We start from the raw sequence: 5,914 nt of genomic DNA on the forward strand, positions 1-5,914 counted from the left end.
ATATTTAGTTTTTTTTTACTGTCTCGTGACATGCTAATATTGCAGTTTCATAGGAGCAGGATAAAAACTCCAGCACCGATAATGCATCTCTTTCACACTCACACACAACTTGTCAATATGAACTGAAAATCGTTAGCACCTAAAGGTCTTTTTGTAATTTTCATCCTAACAGTTATGCAGAACTCAGGCCCCAGAAATAAGAATAGCCTGTGCAGGGAAAACTTCTAGCATTAACTTTCCCCAGGGAGGATGTTTCCCCTGGCTGGGGGGTCTAGAACGAGGGGGTCACAGTCTCAGGATACGGGGTAGGACATTTAGGGCTGAGATGAGGAGAAATGTCTTCACTCAGAGGGTGGTGAACCTGTGGTATTCTCTACCACAGAAGGCTGTGGAGGCCAAGTCACTGAATATATTTAAGAAGGAGATAGATAGATTTCTAGGCACAAAAGACATCAAGGGGTATGGGGAGTGAGCGGGAATAAGGTATTGAGATAGAAGATCAGCCATGATCTTATTGAATGGTGGAGCAGGTTCGAAGGGCCGAATGGCCTACTCCTGCTCCTGTTTTTCTCTGTTTCTATTACCAGTTTTGGGTAGGTTTTAATTTGCAAAATTGTATCATTCTTTTTGTTGAGTTGATAATGTTATCACTATTATTGTTAGCTGTGTACACTCATGTGACTGAAGCAGGAAAATAGCTGAAAAGTGTCAAGAAATGATTTGTTGTAATTTAGTTCATTTTGGTTCCAGATTGCTTGGCTTCAAAAAAAGAACAATCTGGTTAATTTGATTGCATGGCTGGAATTTTCTGGGGTGGTAGCGGCTGCGATCGGTGGCGAGTTGGGTGGGAAAGTCGTTATTTTTGGGAGTTGGTCGGGAGCCCGCTGTCATCTCGCTCCCACGTGCCTTTCCCCCAGGTGTGTCTGTCATCGCGGAGTCGATCCGACCGGCAGTGGCGGGGGACCCAATTGAAATTATTATCAGGTAGTTTACAGGCACTTAAGAGCCTTTTTTCCACTTATTTTTAAATTTCCCTGCATGGCCACGGGATTCACGCAGCTCGGGAACCTCGTCTGTGAACCTGAGGCGGGAGTTCTGTGGCCATTGCTCCAGCTGATTACTTGACGGCTTCAAATGTACAGTAAAAGCTCCCACCTGACAGATGATCACTTTCCTCAGGCAGAAGCTGTTGCTCATTCCATTTCCAGCACAGATGCTGCAGGCTGCAAGTGTTGCCAGCAAAGTCTCCATCCAGTCTCACCTCATTGGAAGAACTCTCTCACCATTGACAGATCGCTTCTGACATCTGTATTTCACCTGCCATCTATTCCATCAACATGGGTGCCGTTTATATTGTCTCACCTTGGTCCTCAGAATCGGACCAAGATGAGCCCCAACATCAGCAGCACCAGGCACACCAGCAGCACCAACAACAACACCAACCTTCTCCACAATCACCTGATGCAGCACAGGACACAGGGCATCAGCACCTGAGCACATTGAGTAAACTAGGTCTGTATTCTCTTGAATTCAGAAGAATGAGAGGGGATCTCATTGAAGCATACAAAATTATTACAGGGCTTGATAGGGCGGATGCTGGGAGAATGTTTCTCTTGGCTGGGGAGTCTAGAACCAGGGGCCACAGCCTCAGGATAAAGGGTCGGCCATTCAGCACTGAGATGAGAAGAAATTTCTTCATACAGAGGGTGGTGAATCTTTGGAATTTTCTACCCCAGAGGGCTGTGGAGGCTCAGTCATTGGGTATATTCAAAACAGAAGTCGACAGATCTCTGACTAGTAAGGGCATCAAGGGATATGGCGATAAGGCCGGTGAATGGAATTGAGGCAGAAGATCAGCCATGATCTCATTGAATGGTGGAGCAGGTTCGAAGGGCCGAATGGCCTACTCCTGTTCCTATTTCTTATGTTCTTATGTACATTGCTGCCTGGGAGGCCAGGGATGGCCTCACTATGGTCAGATTTACTTCACTTGACACCGTACACTCTGGCTGCCACATGATGCGCCAGGTTGGCACCACCCCACACCAGCGCCATAAAGCATCCCTACAATGCCCAAGCCATTCCTTTCACACTCATCACCATTGCAGGGGGGTACCGTTATGTCTCAACATTCACTGCAACTCACTAAGCCTCTTCCAAAGGTGCACACAAATCTGTCCAAGAATGCAAAGTGTTGAAAATAAAGATTTCAATGTTTGACAGCACATTAACAGAAACTTTATGTAAACATTGGATAAAACACCCAAGTGGCTATCCTTGTGTGTTGTTAGTTGGTATGATTGCACTAGGATGAGCATGGTGAGTGTGAGGGGTGGCTAGTGAGATGGGGATGTTATAATGCAGATAGAGAGAGAGGGATGGGTGGAGGTGCAAGGTAAGTTGGTGTGAGTGAGGATGTGCAGGAGTAGGGTAGGGAAGGCAGAGTAATAGGGATGTGATGAGAGGCACAGCAGGATGCAGTTGAGTGTGGCTTTGTACTAACGTTTCGTGATCTACTGAGATCATTGAAACGTTTGCAGCACTGCACCCAGGTCCTCCTGACCACATCCCTGCTTGTGACTTTCTCTGCAATCTGCAACCAGGCTGTCTTAGTCTCCTGGGGAGGGCTCTTCTGCCCATCAGAAGGGAAGGGGACCTCCCTGCGTGCTCTGACTCCCTCCATAAGCATATGGAAGGAGTCATGGGAGAACCTGGGTGCAGTCCTCTGCCTCTGTGCAGTCATTGTCAGTGTTTGCAGCACTCCAATGCTGTAGTGCACCGACAGCACTATGTTAGATTAAACTTCAAATGTAATGTGGCCATGGTCCCTTTAAAGAGCCCGACTGAAAACGCGTCCTGAATGACGTCACCAGACCCGCTCCATCTCATTGGGCCGGGAAATAGGTCCCATTACGGTAAGTTCTTTTTCAACAGCGGGATGGAGCCAGCAGCGGGGTCGCGACCCGCCACGGACACCGGCCGCACCGGACCCGCCCAGGTAAGGAAAATTGTGGTCGATGTTTTTTGCTGATTGGTAGAGAATGGTTTTTTGATTATTTTGCACTTATATATAGCAGTGAACCATCAGCATCATCAACTTAACAAGCGTTCGGTTCTTTCAGTCTTTTTTTTGTCTCACGGCAATGAAGTATTGCACGGTAACAACCGCTTTTCAAGTGTAAGGCCCTATGAACATGCAGCTTATGCAGTGTTTGTATATCGGAATAAATAAATGCAGAGCATAAAAATGTCTTTTCAGAATTTATATGAATTTCGAGTATTTGTTAATTTTATATATTTCTTTTAGCAATGTAGTGAGTTTAATTTTAGCATCATAACATTTAGAGACCCGGTTCACCACCATTTCCAGGAGATTCCCCTTTGCCTCATAAAGGATGAAACCTCCATCCGCCCCTTACAAGGCTGGTGATGGCAAGGGGGTGAATCCAAGGGCCGGGATTCTTCACACAGGGAGCTCTTCCTCCTTTGGGCTCAGTGAAGATCTGGCGTATCCATGGAGGATGGCAGACCCAGTGGTTGGATGAGGGCACCGCTGGTGGGGTACAGACCAGGATGTTACACTCCTTGAAAAAGTGTAACATCCCCACCGACACCTGGGAATCCTGGCCCGGGACCGCGCAGGGTGGGGGAGAAGCATCCGGGAAGGCGCCGAACACCTCGAGTCTCTTCGCTGGGAGCAAGCAGAAGCCAAGCGCAGGCAGCGCAAGGAGCGCACATCAACCCAAGCGCCCCACCCATCCGCCCCTTCAACCACCGTCTGCCCCACCTGTGACCGAGATTGTCCGTCCCGCATTGGACTCACCAGTCACCTGCGAACTCATTTTTAATGTGGAAGCAAGTCATCCTCGGTTCCAAGGGACTGCCCAAGAAGACAGACCAGGGAAGCAGCCTGGTTCCCACCCGCCCCGCCCACAAAGAAACATCTGGTGATAGATTTTTTTTTAAATTCAAGATCGTCTGAGGGTAAAGTGACTGGGATCGGGGGATTGTGTGGGGGGGGGGGTGGTGCGGGGAGGCCCTGAGTCTCCCAAGGGTGGCAGGCTGTGCAATTTCTAACCACCATGGGCAGGGGGGGTGCTGAAGAGGCAGGCAATGGGATAATAGTGCCCGTCGGTTCTTGATAATAAGGTGCCCTCCCGCTGACCCCACCAACTCCAGCGGGTGCGAACCCAGTATAACCAAGGAATTTTTAGGGCCCATTGGCTCGACTCCTATTGGTAATAAAGAAATTGGTAAAAAATATGAAATGAAAACAGAAAATACTGGAAATAACACGGCCTCTGAAAGAGAAAAGACAGGTTACTGTTTGAAGTCAGAGCTGGTCAAAGGGCCTCCACCTAAATCATTAACCTGTCAGAGCCTGACAGATCCACTCTATTATTTCAAACATTGTTTTTGTTTCCATGGCGATAAAACCTGGTGGCATTGTGACTTATGACACAGGTGGTAGTAATCAGTTAACCATTGGAAACTGGCAGGTGAGCTGCATTCACTGCGATCTGACTACGAATGTTGGTGACATATATGTCTTTAGTTCATTCGCAGTAAACATTGACTGCTGCCTTAAATTCGTGTCAGAAAGTGTGGCGATCCGGCGGTTGTACTAAAATCACCAATACCAATGAGGTAAGTGCCATTTTGCTTCCCGAGACCAATGTTAAAATGCTGGTTAATTCATTCTGGAGGTGAAGACCTTGGGAAATCTCACAACTACAAGCCTTGCCAACAGCCTTTCTGCCTAGCTTTATCTGATTAATTATCCTGAATGAAACATTTCCAAAGACAGATTTATAATAATGTACAATAAAAGTGAAACACTGTTTTCGGGGGTAACAACAGAAAATGCTGGAAAAACTCAGCAGGCCAGGCAACATCCGTGGAGAGAAATTATAGAGTCGACGTTTCGGGTGAACCCTTTCGGGTGAACCCAGCATCTGCAGTATTTTGCTATCGCACTAAATTCGGGGGATGTGTTTAGAATATAAATTTCAAAAACATTCCTCCTTATTTTCCACTGTGTAGTGTATCTCACTAATGCTAGATGCAGATGGTGCCGTGCATGTAACGCGACAATATTAGGGCGCTGAATTTCCATGAGGATTCTCCTAGGACAGGATTTTCATTGGGCCGTGGAGTTGGGATTGGAGACGTGTTGGGGGTTAAAATCCCGATATCAGGGGTCCCGACCCCATCCCGCACCCAAACCCGCCTCCATGCCAGTTTCAAAGGTAGTTAACGGGCAGTTTTTAGCCTAATCCCTATTTTTAAGCTTGAAGTGTGGGATTCCCGACGGCTCCAAACCACGCCAAGTTAGAGGAGTCGGGCCGTCGGGTTGAAGGACTTGGAGGGGTCGAGATGTCAGTGTTCAAGTGAGTGATGTGTGCCTAAGTGCAAAGGTAAGTGTGTTTGGTGTGTCTAAAGTGATTAAACATGTTTTACATACCTTTTCTTACCTTTTCAGCCTTCCTTCCTTTAGGTTCGGGGAGTCCCTCTTCTCACCGGCACAGAAAGCAGAATGGCTGCGAACTGTCAAAAGTGACAGCCTTCAGCTTTCTGTGCCGGTGAGATTTCTAACTGAGCCTGTGGAGGAGGACTCGGGTTAGAAGTAAGACTGTCAGTGTTTGACAGCTTCAAACAGCTGTGAAACACTGATATTTCATCTGTCAATACTTCTTGACAGATGAAATTTCAGTCTGTGACGTCACCTGTTGCCGGGTGGCCCTTAATTGGCCTGCTGAGCCCTCTGGGCGGGCTCAACAAGGTCAATCAAGTTAAAATTGCGTGGATTGACCACATCTCAATGGAGGCGGGACTACAACCCCGAAAGTTGTAGTCCCGCCTCCTACCCGACTCCTGAATGAAAATCCAGCACAGTATCTGATATTTGTGCTGG

Source organism: Somniosus microcephalus, chromosome 24, assembly GCF_052327205.1.
Source record: "Somniosus microcephalus isolate GS21.2 chromosome 24, FLI_Smic_1.0, whole genome shotgun sequence".
In the NCBI taxonomy this organism is placed as follows: Eukaryota; Metazoa; Chordata; class Chondrichthyes; order Squaliformes; family Somniosidae; genus Somniosus; species Somniosus microcephalus.